Source organism: Peromyscus eremicus, chromosome 17 (genome assembly GCF_949786415.1).
Source record: "Peromyscus eremicus chromosome 17, PerEre_H2_v1, whole genome shotgun sequence".
Taxonomy (NCBI): domain Eukaryota; kingdom Metazoa; phylum Chordata; class Mammalia; order Rodentia; family Cricetidae; genus Peromyscus; species Peromyscus eremicus.
In genome coordinates this window covers 53,661,632-53,679,473 of record NC_081433.1, presented here as the reverse complement: position 1 = coordinate 53,679,473, position 17,842 = coordinate 53,661,632, and positions in this window count along the sequence as shown.

Sequence of the window (17,842 nt, the reverse complement as noted above, 5' to 3'; positions counted from 1 at the left end):
TTTGCATTGTGAAAGATAATGCTATTACCCCAAAAACATCACCAACATCTATAATAAACAAAAAATTAAACTCTGACTTAATGTTGCCCATTATTATCACTATAGAACAAGAGATTTGAGACTTTCATTAATATGAAAAGATGGTATGAGCATTAACACTGTGACAGAGGTGAGGAAATGAAATTAAGAGACTTATCACATAGTAGGAAGTAAAAGCTCAGACTCCAATATTAGAAAGCCTGAGTTATACTCAAGAGTTTCTCCCACAGCTGTTACTCAATAGTTGAAGAAGCTCAGTAGGTGACTTAACCTCGGCATCTCAATTTCTTCAACTCTAAAATGAATATAGTGATAGGAACATATGTTCTAGAGATATTGTGAAAATAAATGAGCTCATAGACACTTGCCAGGTGTCTGGGAGAGAATACAGAGGTTCCTTGCAAAAACAAACAGTTGTGATGGCACACATGATCAGAATGTGACGAAGAGACAGAGGCAGGGAGACCAGGTATTTAAGTCAGCCTAGGGTACATCTTTGGTCTGGTATGGTGATGCATGCCTTTAATACCTGCACTCCAGCTTGAGGCAGAAGCAGGTGGATTTCTATGAGTTTAAGGCTAGCTTTGTCTATGTCATGAGACCATATTTCAAACAAACAAAAAATAGTTAGAATCTGGTCACTACTTAATCAAAAGCCAAAGGAAAGGTAATAATTGTTTTGAAAAGACATCTGTATCCCCATGAGCACAACAACCAAGAAATGGAAACAACTCAAATGTGTATCAATTCACAAAAAGACAAGGAAAATATGGTACATATTCACAACAAAATATTATCCAGCCTCTGAAAATAATGTAAGTTAGTCACTTGTGAATCACTGATGAAATTAGAAGGTACTATGTTAAGTGAAATAAAACAAAAAGAAAGTTCCACATAATCTTACTCACACAATAAACATTAAAATTTTGATCCTAAGATTGATAAGTTTAATAAGATTTAAACATTATGCAATAAATGTGTATATCAAAATACTCCATGGTTATCCATTAACATATACTTTTATGCATAAGTTTAAGAATTAACTTAAAACGCATTGGAGGTTTGGGCTCAGTGTTTTTGACAGTGTTTGATGTATGACCCTGAACGCCATTCATATTCCAGCATCCATGTAACACTCTGAGCTTTGTCTCATCCACACCTTCAACATTAGCTCCAGTGGCGGGAAGACAGTCCTAGTGGTGGTAGAGACAGAACGCTTTAATTGATGGCTGCCATTCCACCAAACAGAAAATGCCCAATATTCAGGGAAAGGTCTTGTCTCAAAGGAAAAACCAGAGAGTGACATTTGAAACATCTTAAATGACTCTTCCTGACATTCCTGTTCCCTATTCTTCCATCTCGGTTCCCACTTGAACTTTTTTTTTTTTTTTTTTTTTGATTTTTCGAGACAGGTTTTTTTCTATGTAGCTTTGCACTTTTCCTGGAACTCACTCTGTAGTCCAGGCTGGCCTCATACTTACAGAGATCCACCTACCTCTGCTTCCTGAGTGCTGGGATTAAAGACATGTGCCACCACCGCCCGGCTCCCACTTGAACTTTTGATCTGCATTATGATCCTGTTCCCCTTTTTATCATCTGCGTTCTTTTATCCCCGCTTTCTTAAGACCTTTCTTTACCCGTCATACCAATGGTGCCTCTCTGGTTTCCTCTCTAGTTTTCTACTAATACTCTAGGTTCAACCCACAAATTTAAATATTTGATGCTAAGATCCACATTAGTGAGTTATGCAACATTTGTCTTTCTGGGTCAGGGTTATCTCGCTCTGTATCATGCTTTCCATCCACTTACTGAAAATTGTTATTGTTTTACAGTGAAATAGAACTTAATTGTGAATCGGTATCATGTTTCTATTAACCACTCATTAGTTGAAGGGCATCTAGGCTGTTTCCCACATCCTAGCTACTGTGAAAAAAAGTATTATGAACATGGATGGACATATGTCTCTCTAGTAGGAAATACAGTCCTTTGGGTACATGCTTAGTATTAGCTTATCTGGGTCAGATGGTAGACCACTGATTTAAGGATTTCTAGAGTGGCTTTCATAGTGGCTGTGCCAATTTGCATTCCATCAATAATCCATAAGAGTTCTTCATTCCCCTACATCCTTGCCAGTGTTTATTTTCTTGTTTTCTTAACCTTAGCCATTATGAACTGGTTAAGATGAAATCTCAAAGTAGTTTTAATTTGCACTTACTTCTTGGCTAAAGGTGGTGGACACTTAAAACTATTTTTAGCCATTTGTCTTTCTTCTGAAAACTCTCTGTATAGTCTCATAGCCCATTTCTTAATTTGGTTTTTTGTTTTATCAGTAGTTAATTTTGTTTTAGTTTCTTGTATTCTCTAGACATGTATCTTATGTCAGATGTGTAGTTGGCAAAGACTTTTCCCAACTCTTTAGACTTCCTGTCAGTCAATTAACAGTTTTCCTTTGCAATAACTGTCATCATCTTTAAACTATATAATACTAAAATGATTATACATATTATGGAATAAAACAATTAAAATACATAAATATATTAATTATTAATGGTTTCCGTTACTATAAGTCAATCACCAAACATTCATCTCTATTTCTGAGCTTATTCTGAAAAAAGAATGGAATAAAAAGATCTAGATAATATTTAAACATACCCTTCATTTCAAACTTATGCCTTTAGAGTCTCTTTCTTTTTGAAGATGGTACAAGAATGAATAATATCTCACAAAGCAAAAATGAGCCACAGCTACAGAAAGCATAATTTAAAAACAGAGCACAAGGAATTTAGCATTCTATGCTAATATTTAATACTGTTTCACTTTGTGCCCATATGGTGATACACATTTAATAGCATATTCATTATTCTGTGTTTCATTTCATAAAAAGATCATTTTTCCCTGTAAGCATGATATACATAGAAAGAAATGTCACTCTTGGCATCCTAAATGGTGCTTATTTTGCTTTGTCTCTAAACTATGAAGGAAACTATGAAGCCTTCATAGCAAGTAGGGTGGGTCCAGGGAACCTGGGACAATTTTGCACCATTTTCTTTTGGTAGCATGAATTTTAATCTCTACAGAGAACTCATGAAATAGTGCTCATTATAATTAAGACCCTAAAGTTATGTACATGTAAAACAATGACAGGGTAGATGGTCAGGATCACTTGCCATGTAGCACTAGAATACCTAGATGTATTTCCTGGAACTTATTATCTCAACTAGCGTGGATTGTGACTCCAAAGGAGAGTTGTCATCCTTGAATTTACAAATCTCATTCATGACATTCATGAGTGAAATTCAGAGGATTGGCGCATGTTCATGAGAAAATAATATGTTTTATTTTTATATTCATAAATAAATTTAACATTTCTTGAATTATGAATTTTCTCAACAAACCACAATAGTACTATCAGTACCTAAGAATGATACTATTTTCACTAAAACTCATTTAATATCATATGTTGATTATGTACATTATTAACTTTATTTTATAGTATTTTGATGATTATGCATTTTATCAACCAGAAATTACACTTATCACAACTACCAAATTGCTGTTATTAAACTTAAGCCTAAGTTTTATTAATTGATATACAGAAAGACCTATTATCTAACATATTCACTTTTGAGTATGCAAACAAATTAATGAAATTAGTGTATCAAAGATTTCTGTCCTCCCATTTCCATTGAGGGACTATCTATAATAACCAACAAATAGATGTAATCTAAGAATCTATTGACTGATGAATGAAATCAAAAGGAAGAAGGTGAGCCATTCTTCAGTGGGTAATCAAGTTATAGTAGGATAGGAATAGAATGCTCTGCATATATTACGTGATAGGATGAGCAATTGTGGAAAGTGCACTCTACATCACAAGACTATGGAAGGAAACATTTCTAAAACTTTCACCACAAGATAATGAAAATGTTTAACTTGATTTTATAATTACACATATATGTATGTGTTGGAATAGAAGAAAATCTGCCAACTATACTTCTGATGGGAGGGTAATATACAGAATATGCAAAGAAATATAAAAGTCAAATACAGTAAAAAAAAAACCTTATCTCTTCTAGTCCATAAATAATCCATTGCACTTCAAGGACAGTTCTCAAAAGAAATACAAATCACCAATAAATATTTTTTAAAGTTGTCAGCAAATCCAGCCATCAAAGATGTGAAAATTAAAAATACTTAACAATTATATCTCACCTTTGTTAAGAATGGCCACCATCAAGAAAAAAAAAATGGCAACAAATGCCAGAGAAGGTATGGCAAAAGATGGACATTTCTTCAATGTTGGCTTGGCCTCTCTGGGTATTGGTGTGGAGGCTTCTAAAACACAAACAAAAAACTAAAACTACAATAACCATATGACTCAGCTATACACTGCTGGGCACATTCCAAAGGACCCTGTTTCCTACTATAGGAACACCTTCATAACCACATTTGTTGCTGCTCTGTCCACAATGCCAACAAATAGATTCTGCCTAGATGTCCATCAGTATATGAATGAATAATGAACGTATTGTACATTGTATACACAATGTGATTTTATTCGGCCTTAAAGAAATACGTAATTACTAACATAGCAGGAAAATGGAAGGAACTGGAAAACATTATAATAAATGGATAACCCAAGCTAAGAAAGATAAACACCACATGGTCTTCCATGTGGACACTAGACTCTGTTAACTATGTGCATCCTGGTAGAGTAAATATTGGAAAAGGTCAGGAAACTAGAAAGGATTTCAGAAGAGTGGGCCAGATAAGGCTTTAAGGAAAGAGGCGGAGTGGGGATAAAAGAAAAAAAAATAATAGAAGGAATACTAGTAACAAGAGTCTAAGAGGAAAGAGGGTCAAGATAGGAAGGGAAACAACAAATTAACTGTGTGTCAACAAGGTGAGTAAGAAGGATGAGCTGTAGTAACCTAATGATGAATTAATCAGGAAAAACAATAGAAAAGAGGTCATTGTTCCAGGCTAGATGGTGACCAAAAAGAGGATTCAGGAAATAAGTTTACAAAACGTGTTTGTTTCAAAGACTGAGAAGGCATCGTTGAAGGACATAGTTGAAGTCTGCTTCTGGTTGAGTTCACACCGCACCAAATCTTCTTCCATAATGCCACGTATTTCAGATCAAAAGATTTGTATTTGGGGAACACACAGGTGGCTCAATCAGTAAAGTACCTACTGTGTAAGCCTAATGACTTGAGTTCAGATGCCCGGGACATACGTCAGGCAGCTCACAACTGCCTGTAACTCCAGTTAGAGAATATCTTATGTCATTGCCCAGACACCTGTTCTCACATGCACATACCTCACGCCACTCACATACATTCATAATTTAAAATAAAATTATTCTTAAAAGTAATGAAGTGGAGACGTCATTGAGGAAGACACCCAACATTGACCTCTAGCCTCTATACCCAGAGGCATACATATGTATGAACAGACAGAAAGACAGACAAACACACACACACACACACACACACACACACACACACGTGCTCTTACCTATAACTGTCTCACACACAATTAGTGTCACAGGCAATGTCCCCAACCACTTGAAAGAAGAATGAGGTCTTTACCAGATCAGTTCAGGCACATAAAGACATGGGCTCAGATGCAGAAGCCTTGAATATGAAAGGAAATCTCTTCAGGCTGCTCAAGTCTGGAGCTCTGTCTCTATGTTCCAACTGCTTTCTGACTAAGAACATAGTGAGCACTGCAGCAAGACATATAACCACTTTGATTTTACACTGCCAACTGCTAAAGCTAATACTTTAAAGGCCATGTAAATGGCTCATGCTCTCCTCTTTGTGCCTCTAAAGAACTAAGAGTTTTCTGCAACATTGCAAAACAGAAAAGATTGCCTTTGACATACCCAGTGACTGAAATGTGGCCGCAGTTATATTTGTGTGGGATCATCAGAGCACAGTCAAACAGTGCTTTGATTCACAGATGCCACAAAATAGACAGAGAAACGGAAACCAGTATTCTGAGGTGCACAAATAAAAAGGTTTGGCTTGTACAAGGGAATCAATTCACAAGAGATCCAGAAAAGCAAAGGAGGAATTCCAGACTGGAACAAGGCAGAATATAATTAGCCAGTTGACACATATATGTAACATCCTGTTACTACTAGCATAGGGAGAAATAGCCAAACGAATGGAAACACATGAACTATAAACCAATGCCTGAGGGGTCCCCAACTGGATCAGGCCCTCTGAATGGGTGAGACAGTTGATTGGCTTGATCTGTTTGGGAGGCATCCAGGCAGTGGGACCGGGCCCTGTGCTCATTGCATGAGTTGGCTGTTTGAAACCTGGGGCCTATGCAGTGTCGCTTGGCTCAGCCTGGGAGGAGGGGAATGGACCTACCTGGACTGAGTCTACCAGGTTGATCTCAGTCTGGGGGGAGGCTTTGCCCTGGAGGAGGTGGGAATAGGGGGTAGCTGGGGGGAAGGTAAGGGGGGCGGGAGGGGGGAGAACAAGGGAATCTGTGGCTGATATGTAGAACTGAACTGTATTGCAAAATAAAAAAAAAAAAATTGCCAGAGTCTCTTTCCGTTCTCTAAGACCAGGCCAGAATGTTAAAATGTTTAATATTATGGATATTTGAGAATACCTGCAAAAAATTTCCTGCCAATTTATATACCATCCTATACATATTTTAAATTTCATGGATTCCCTTCTCAAAATATCTTTCATCTTGATAGTGACCTTAGAAAAACAAAATCACTTTGAAGTAAATGTTTATTGATGGTCTCAGATATTGTGCCATATAAGAAACTATAATAGGGTTAATTGTCTGATGTGTGTTAGGAAGCACTGGTATGTAAAACACTTCAATATTAAGTTCAGAGCTGACAAAAGGCAAGTTTGTTTATGTGATTATAAGTCAAATGAATCAGAAAGCCACTGTTATTAATTATACAGGGGAAACAATTAGCGACAGTCACATTCAAAGAAAATCCCTTCAATAAAGGAATGATTGAAAAGAAAAGAAAATGTTTTTCATATTTTCCTGAAGTTGTAATATCAAGAATATTTAAGATTTTTAAAAACTTTTGAAATGGAAAATTGAGTGGTTTTGATTTTGTTATATTTTTCTCTCCCAATGCCAAAGTATATGTAAATGGTAGTAATTGTGAACCATTCTGGGTGTTCAGATAGTCAGACAATCAATGCTTATTTTAGCAAGTGCCTGTGAATTGTTCCAGGGTCTCTACCTGTGGCAGATAAGCAAGGAAACAGGTGACAGATCTTCCTAGAAGTTTTTCAAGTTGCTGTTGAAAATAGAACATAACTGGGTATGAACAAAGTCACTCACCTTTAGGTCTGGATAGAGCTGGGGGTTGGTTTCCAAGCCTCAGGAAGTGGCTGGGGTCTTGGGCAGATGGGAATGAGGCAGGGCATGTAGATTGCAGGGTCTGCTGCTGGCGGGGGGTGGTCTTGGTGAACAGGGAGCCTTCCTGAATGGTTGGAGGTAGCACAGGGATAAATAGCCAAACTAGTGGAAGCGCATGAATTGTGAACCAATGACGGAGGAACCCCCATGGAACTGGACCAGGCCTTCTGGATAAGTGAGACAGTTGATTAGCTTGAACTGTATGGGAGGCCCCCAGGCAGTGGAGCCAGGACCTGTCCTTGGTGAATGGGCTGAATTTTTGGAGCCTGGGGCCTATGCTGAGACACTTTGCTCAGCCTTGGTGTAAGGAGGAGGGGACTGGACCTGCCTTGGCTGAGTCTGCCAGGCTGGGCTGACTCCCTAGTGGAGACCTTGCCTTGAAGGAGGTGGGAGTGGGGGGTGGATTGGGGGGAGGCCTGGGGAGGTGGGAGGAGGGGGGATCTGTGGCTGATATGTGAACTTAAGTTAATTATAAAATAAAAATACTATAAAAAAGGACAAAAAAGAAAGAAAATAGAATATAAGTCCATATTTCAAATGTATCATTATCTTCCTCATAAGTGAGAGAGAGATCTCTCCAAACTACTATTCCTCTTGTAAATAAGATGATTCCAAACTTAAAGAACATTTCCCAGTATGCCTATTTGTGAGGTTGATTTTTATATAACTCATCATCTGTCCAGTGTTATATACTCTGCTACTACAGTGCATAACCTATCAACAGGTTTTGATTGTGGTATATGCATTTTTCTTTTATAGCAAACAGTTTTTGCCACCTACCCACAAATAAATTTACAGTTATATAGAGAAAGTAATATATTGCAAATGGCAGTAATAAATAGATCTAAAAATGGAGCATGCATGAGATATTAGTTTCTATTATTAAAAATAATTATTTTAGCTGGGATTTAATATTTATGACAGGGTCTCACTATGTAACTCAGGTTGGCTTAGAACTTGGTATATTAGCATGTAACTTTAGAATCTCCTGAAGTGCTAGAATGAAAAGTTAAATTTACTATTCACAATTTAATCTATTATACATAGTTTCTGCAGCCACAAAAGTGTATTACACAGATAAATTTCACTCATTTGCATAATAATATGAGTCACTTTTATCCTAAATAATCCTGCAAGAACAGTGGTTTTCATTATTGTAAGTAAATTTGTTACAACTCTGTGGGTTTGGTCCCAGGTTTTGGCACCAAAATGTGAGTTTTGCAACTCTGGGGAAAGGTGTCCTGACTACTTGGGGAGTCAGGCAACATCTTGAGCTGCTTACGACAGCTCTGATGGCTGGAGCTGCAAAGAGACAGCTCAACCCTAGATGTGTATCCTGGATACCTCAGAAGGGAAATTTTTTTCTGACTGCTTAGGAAAGTCAGGCCAGGAACTGCTTCAGCAGGGAAGGGTATCCTGACTGTTTGAGAAAGTCAGGCTATACCTAATGTGATGGGGGATGATCTCCTCTCAGGATATACCAATTTTGCTCCTCTCTTGGAAAGCCACTACAGCTGGGCTTCTCTGGCCTAAGATGTTGCTTCTTTTGCTTCACTCTGCAAAAAGGGGAAACCCCTACAAAAATGTAGCAATCTCCTCTAGCTCTGGAGAAAAGTGTTGCTTTTTCAGCTCTCTTTTGCTCTCTCCACTGAGTGACATCTGAGCAAGGATCTTTTGTTCAGCTCTTCCTTGCCCTGTCTACTGAGGGATGTCTCAGCAAGGATCTTCTCTACACTAGTAAATGAAGATCTTCACACACAAAACTCTTTTGAGAAAGAGATTTATTTGGGAAGGAGGAGTCCAGGACAGTAGCTGCCTCTACCAGGGTGGAGAGAACAGTTCTTTTTAGCTGACCAGGCAGGTCAGTTTACATCGGATGTCTTGGGGGTAGTGTCAGCCAGGGTTTGACTTGGGGCCCAGAGTTCTACTGTCCTGCTCTGTGATTGTTTGGTTTCACAAGTCAGTTGGCCAGAGGCAGAGATGACTGTGATCTGACTGAGCCAAACTGTGTTTCTTTGTGCCCTGATTTGAGCCATCTTTCCCTAGTTCTGGGCTCCAGAGTCAGAGTAGGTTTCTTTAGCCAACCCCTTTTCCCTACAATTATTACATATTAGTTTTCTTATAGCAGTGTGTACTATTCTCCATTGTATAGTACAGCTCTTCATGAAGTCCAGTCCTGTGCTTCTTGTGAGTAGAAGCTGTTCCAAAGCAAGTCAATTTGCCTTTACCTTCAACATGCTGTTAATCTTACCTATCTCATCTACTGCAATTCTTTAGTATCTTGGCAAGTCTTACATCTAGTTTGTTTCAGAATTTCATTGCACTAACTCTGTGGCACTTCATTCATTGAATGGGTTTTACTTATATTCTAGTACACATATGACATACAAAGAACAGATATAAGATGTGGGTAATCACTGAGCTATCATATAGCTTGTAGTTTTCTTGATTTTTCCTCTTCCCTATATCATTTTTCTACAAAGTGCTTTCTTACACAAATGAGATCATAGTAAAACTTAGAAGCAGCACTGAAATTTTACATCTTTATTTTTTCTTCAGAATTCTTAGCATAAATTGTCATGGAATTTAATTTATTAAATTAAATTTATTTTTTAATTTATTAATTTAATTTAATTTATTAAATTAAATATATAATACTAATAAATTGTAATAATAAAGATAACTGGGAAAAATGTTGATTTAATATCTACTTCATTTCTAGAAAAGAATGCTATAGAACAATTAGCAGTATAAGCTATAAGATATGTATTTCTAAGCCAAAATCACCCATTGTCTAAATACTAAAATAATAGTCTATTTTTGATTTGTATTACCTTGGGAGCTGTTGTCTCCTCCTGAGGGAAGAGCAACAAGAAGAGAGCTATGATTATTTTTAAAAATATGATAATTATCACACTTGAGTAGATTAATTTTAATCAGATCAAACTATTGTAGCTCCCAAAGAAATCCCCATTCTAGAAGCCAAAGGTCTCCTTTGATCATCCTTAAACCCTCAGAGAAAGCCATAGTAATTATCCATTAGGGACTGAATGGTTAGTTAATGGAGACCATGGCTGAGAAAATGTTTTGTCACACCACTCCTTTCCTCCATCCTCTGTATCCATCTAAGGCTTGTTTATATTTCATGCCCCTAATTAGATTACACTCACCATGAGAATATCTGTGGCAGTTCACTCACTCATTGATTTTTTTTTTTCATCCACAGGTTTGAATGTGAATGAGACTTGTAAAGAACAGGCTTAGGATTTTATGGACAGTTACAGAGTTGTATTGTAATCCTGATTTGACTTGAAAAAAAATCAAAGTCAGGATTGATTAACGTGATGAGCAGATAACATCTTACAGAACAGAAATCATATATTCTTAAGCTTGGAAGATCTCATATTGAATTAATTTGTATTTTCCCCCCAAATGATCCTTCAGAATAAGATGTATTTTATTTTAAATGTCAAAGGGGATTTAGGGCCAGCAAACTGATCATGGTGTAAACACATACACACATAAACACACTTGTTCACATGTACACACAGAGAGACAGAGGGAGACAGAGAGATAGAGAAGCAGAGAAAGAATAATAATTTTTTAAATAAAGTATTTAGAAGTTGTTATCTCCAATTAGTTGAGTGCTGAAAAATTCCCACAGCCTAGAAATCTACTATTTTTAATTGTGTGGGTTTGTACATGTGAGTGTGGATGATTGAGAGACAAGAATCAATTGATGCCGTTAGAGTTGAGTTACAGCTATATTTGAACCACTCAACATGAGTGCTGGGAACCAAACTCTGGTCCTTTACAAAAGCAGTGTGTGCTTTGACCCACCGAGAAATCTGTCCAGACCCAATTTTTGTACTTTTAAGTCACTACCAAGTAACTGGTAGCTTTTTTCTATAATCCTATCATATACATGAAAAACTGTGCTTAGCTATATCATGCTTTCTTTACAAGTGGAATTATTCCATTTCTTTCATTAAAATAAAAAATCAGAAACACTACTGCTGAGATTTCATCATACTTTTATTTTTTCTTTTTCATGGATTTCAGATTTCCCTGTAGCTTCCCAGACCACAGGACCTCAAAGCAATCAGGGATACTGTGGTTAAAGCTAAGGATGCATTTCTTCTTGCTTGTAAGGGTTTTATTAGCCAAAGCCTCAACACCTTTACAGGTTTCAGCATGGGTGAATTTGAGCTATGAAGCAGGTGAATTTAATGAGAAAGGAAATAGATTTTTTGTGAAATTCTGGTAGAGAAGCAAATATTTACCACTGATAATCTTGCAAAAGTCAAATTCAATACCTTTATTTTAAGATTTTTATATACAAGGCTTGACATTAAAAACATCAAGTGAATATTTTCTATTAAAATAAAATAATATAAACTAATTGATGTTATTTGGAATATAAAAAGTACATACATATACAGAGAGATATATCACTGAAAATATGCAATTGTAATTAAGCACAGTTTTATGAGACATTTTGTGGTTCCTTTAAAAGAAAATAATCATTAGAATTTTAGGGTTCACAAACAGCAGAACTACTGGGTTCTAATTTAAATCTAAGATGAAAAAATTTTAAACATAATGAACTATAAAATTTTCCTCATGTTTTCTGTCTTTAGTATGTTTCTGAAGTAATTTATCCTCTCTAAATTACTACATAGATTTCTATACCATATTTTGACTTGTCAGTCTACTCTCCAAGTAGACACCCTCATCATTAGTGGTTGCAAACATCAGGGTGTAAAACCTTCCCAGTGAATGACATTTGGAAAAACTACTACCCATGGAATTTAGAACATAATAGGCATTTTTCTCATCTAGTTGACCCTCCATTGATTTATTGTGAAGCAATAGAGAATAATTTTTGTCTTGCCTAGAGGACACAGTCTGCATGAGTGAAAAGCTAAAAGATACTGCAAACGTCAAAATAAATAACATGTATTATATTGTCTCCATCTACTGGGTCTATCATAAAAAGAACTAATTAGGGACAAAGGAACTCTTTATCACAAAGTCAGAAAGCAGCTTATAAAATAGAAGAAGTTGATTTACCCTTACTATGTTCCAGAAACTGTGAAATAGCCAAATCTCAACTATGAGATAATCACAAGGTCAGAAGGGTTACAAACTGAATTTTCCAGAAGTAATCAGCTTGGTGTCATTCATGACTCTCCACACAATAGCCTTGCTTATTTGCTGTATGTCAAGTAACATAAATAAGTGATCAAGTCTAAGACATCAAACCGGTGCAGTGCATATCACAACATGATGATGAATATTAAAATTCATGAATATAAAATCTAAACATTAGGAGCAAGATAAAATTAGTGTACTAAAAATAGTATTTAGCTAACTTAATACAGCCTCAAAGGTCAGTTTCTGCAAATAAAGATCTATTTGTTCACTGAAACAAAGTATATGACAATTATGATCATGTTTGTCCAGGACAAATCAGCATTCTTGACAGCACTATCTGTTTGAACTAGCTCACCAGCTGATAAGGGTCTTATCATGAGTCATTAAAATATTGGCTAATAGTACAAAGAAACAGAGTTAATCTAACAGATGAATGCTCTTTTGCCATTTCTTAAATAAGATAAAGTTAAGGTAAAACAAAGCTTGGAAGAAATAAAACCAATTAAGAGCCTAATTTAACCAAATCCAACTCTACTTCCAAATTAGAAAAACATTTGCTTGTATCAGAAAGATTTATTTAAGACAAAAACAGATGAACTTACAAAATACGGCAGTGTTCTGTTTAGTCACAGTAGGACAGCAAAGAAGAAGCTGTCAGAACTCTTTCTGGGTACATTTCCTGAAAAAGAAAGTTAAAATAAATAAATGTGAAAGTATAAGCTAACATGAACAGAAAAAGACATTGTAAAAAAAAAACATGACTTGTAAAATGGAAGACCACTTTTTAAAATTTAAATTGTAAATATACATACAGTCATGTATATGACCACTGCTGCTTCTAAACTAGTAGTTGATCTAACTGTTCATAAATCAACTGACTGTCATACCTATGTATGTACACATGTATGTATAAGTTCATAACTATAAAAATTTCTCTTGGACATTATTGAAGTTCCCATTATCCACTCACTTAGAATATTATAAGTATATTGGTGAGTTGTTATTTGAGTGAAGAATACTTTCAGTATAATATACTCATGATATAAGTATCACTACTAATAATCAAAAGGTAAATATTAATATACTTCTAAATTAAATTCATAAATATTCATTTCTTTTATCACAGGGGTTAGTCAGTTTTAGTGTGAAAATTTGATCCATACCAAAATTAAGTGTTTAATGAACAATTCCTGTTCTGTTTACTTAATACAAAGGATTTTATATTTCATCTGTATTTCTAGACTGATTAAAAAAATCAACCAATAATTGAGAAGAGAAAAGAAGTAATTACAAGCAGTGATAAATGTGAAAGAGATGAACTGTACCATGATCACAATGTTAGCTACTTTAAACTAGAACCTAACTTGCTGCCAGGTGTGGTGGCACATACCTGTGATCGACACTGTTGGGATGCTGAAGGGAGGATCACTGTCAGTTCCAGGCTTGCCTGGGATACATAGTTACATACTGTCTCAAAAATCAGTCAATAAACAAAAACAGAAAGAGGAAAGAAAATCAACTTTGAAAGAGTAAATAATTATATATGTTTAAAAACCAAGTAAACCAGGAAGTGATGGCCCAAACCTTCAATCCTAGTACTCTGGAGGCAGAGGCAGGAGGATCTCTGTGAGTTTGAGGCCAGTCTGGTCTACAGTGCAAGTTCCATGGCAACCAGGATGGTTACACAGAGAAACCCTGACTCAAAAAAGCTAAATGAATAAATAAGTAAATAAGATAAAAGAAACAATTAAAGGAAGAAGTGGAAAGCTGTTGAACACACCACATATATCATTTGTGTTTGGCAAGGCAAATGTGTTCAGATAATGATTGAGGAATGTTTATGATGGTGATAATAAAAATTTTCTACATTTGGCAGAGACCAAGTCAGACTTGATAAAGCAGTTATTCAAAGTACAAACAGGTAATATTACACAGAATTTAGAAATATATACAAAAATGAGTGGATCTATTACTGAAATGATAACCAAATCATTTGAAAGGAAAAAAATGTTAAATGTACAAGCTATTTTACATATAATTGATTAGGTTAGTTTGATATAGCTATTTATAAGCAATGCAAATTTGATTGTTAAATTTTCAATATTTTAATGACTAATGAAATTTGGTTTTTGACAATACATGCATATGCTGAATTCTGATTCCTGTAGGACCTCACAGCTCTTCCCTGTCTCCCACCACATTCACTTCCCCTCCCCCCACAGGCTCTTTCCCACATTCATGTCCTTTTGTCTTGTTTTGAGACCCACTGAGTTTATCTACAGTCATCTGTGTGGACATGGATATAATCTGAACTAATTTCCAGGAGATAAATTAAGACATAATTGTTTTAGGTTGTTAAATTTTAAATCAAAGAGAAAAACTGAGAGCATAGAATATTTGAAAACTTTCCCAAGTGAGAATAGAAGCATAATATTTTCAATAGAAGGTAATAAAAAATTAAGAGTTTCTAAGTTTAATTTTGTTCTTTGATATCTAAGCATGAATATCTTTTTTGTTTATTTTCGAGACTGTAATTTAGTTACGTTTCCACCTTCACTTTCCTCCCTCTAAACTCTCTCATGTACCTCTCTGCCTCTCCTCCCAATTCATGGCCTCTTGTTTGCATTAATTGTTATTGCGTTCATGTATATATGAATAAATGAATATACATATATAAATAATATATACATATATGTATATATACATATCTATAAATAAAATATAAAATATATATTCTGTTGATTCCAGACAATATTACTTGTATTATGAATAGTTTTAATACACCAAATCATTCTTTGATCGTTGATGAAAATAATCAAAGTTTGAAAATCTACAGAACTTTGACTTCTTAAATGTTAGATTATATTGACCGTTTGTAAAATAAACATAAAAACATTATATTTAAAGGGAAAGTTAAGTGGATGCCTCCATAGAAACTGCAAATGAGACTGCAATGGGTTTACAATATTTAATGATATTAATATCATAAGCATATAAGCCATAGAAGGCTGTTAAAATGGTATACTTTCCAAACTATCCAATTTAATTTTACTTCCTAATTTAATGTGCTGTATGTGTATATATATATATATATATATATATATATACATTACATATATGTGTGTGTATAAATATATATACATATAAACTTCACACATATATATGTATACAAATTCTAGAACAGCCATATCTGATGGACATGGCAGAAGTCATAAAGCCAGCACAGCTGCTTCACAAAGATCCAGCAAAGCTGAGCCACATGATGGCTGTCATGCCACCTTTGGTTTTCATCTCCACCTGTTTCATACTTTTAATATTTGTACAATTTGGGGATATTGCGTTGATGGAAAATTTCTTATGAATTATTTATACCTTCTCCCAAAAATGCTGCTTCTAAACTTCCCCAGGAAATTCCTGAACATAGTACCCTCCTGCTTTTACAGGAGATATCCTTATCTACTTGAGGTTCTTCCTTATGCCTTGGAGGCTGTAACACACATAAAGAAGCCCTATGTCTCTTTATGAGGCTATGAGACATTCTTGAAACATCTGTCCCTGTCCTTACACAGGAACAAGATATTCTAAACAAAGTAAACCCAAAGAGGTCAACAAGATTCGGTGGGCTAGAGGAGTTGGCCACAGATCAGATTACAAGCCCCTTACCACTATACACTCAGACAATTATGTGGCATATACAGCCACAAAGTTAGCTAAACTGAAGTTACCTCTGCCCTATACAGAGACTTATACTTATGGGCAAAGAATGATGTAGAAAAATGATAGAAGAATAAGATGTCAGGAACTCCCTTTCTTAGAAAGTTAGCACATGCAGAGCCACTGTGGTATTATATGATCAAGGAACAACAGAATGCCACTATTAGACATATAGACAAATTCTATAAAGATATAAACATTATATTATACCAGAATTTGAATAATAACTGCAGCAGCTTTGGTCTGAAGATTTTTTTCTTGGCACTCTGTAATAATACACCGCTTGAGACATGGCAATATGCCCAGGCTAACTTGAAAATTTTGTGTTAGTCTAGTATCCTTGAAGCAACCAGAGCTACCAGCCTGAGAACAGGCTGTCATATGCCTCTGGATTCTTAAAAATTGGGTTATAGGGTTAATGAGTAAAATGATGACTCTGTTTAATAATGATGTCAAAACTTGAGGAAAATGCTTGGAAATGATGATTCTGTTCTGTCATAGTTTATTAATAATAACTAAAAGATGAGCAAAAGGAAGTGAAGTACATGTCCCAAAACAAAATTGATAGGATCTAAATTTTGGAACATTACAAATGTATCCCAGCTTATTGAATTCTGTATAAATCAAGAAGCACTCTGGCCGCTGGTCAGTCAGGCTGCAAGATTCTTCCCACCATCATGCCTGGCTCATCTCCTTCCCCTGCTAACTCCTTACATCTTCTGCTGGAACCTTTCTACCATTGGGGATGACATCTGGCAATATACTGTGTATGTACTTATACTACATATACATATATGTAACATATATATATATATATATATATATATTAAGTTATGCTAGTTGTACTAATAAACTTTCCCCAAGAGATACAACTTATCTAAAAAAAAAAAATACCCAGTGCTCAACACGGGAATTTCCCTTGGAGCTGTTGATCAACTGAGATACCAGGCAACAATATAGGCTATTGTTCTTGCCCTTGGTTGCTTCCAGAATATTAAGGGCCTGTTGTTGAAGATACTACATACTTGGACACAGGACTTGGAGGTATTGAGTTGAAACTGACCTAGACGCTTCTTCCCTGAGGACTATCTCTTATAGTATCAGAAGTTGCTATGCAAATTTTCCATGAAGAAAATCAGGCAATATTCCTACCCATCTGTAAAACCACAACAATGACTAGCCTGGCAAGATGTCCCCAAGTGTCATAGGCCCTGCAGAAGAACCTACTACTACCATTTTCCTGAACCAATTGCATTCTAAATACATATTTCTATAATCAGAAATATGTACAATTTTCATTCCTCATCAAAGAAGCTTCATTTTTCAGCAAATAGATATCATCACAAAAATTTATAACTTTATAAAAATACAGAGAAAATGATGACTGTGGGGATCCTAACCCCAACTACTGTGTCTACAATACATCTCCTATACCAGTCTCATGGCCTAGGGCCAAAGATACTACAACAGCCAGAACATCAGGACCTTTGATCCAAGACAATGTTTTCCATATGTGACA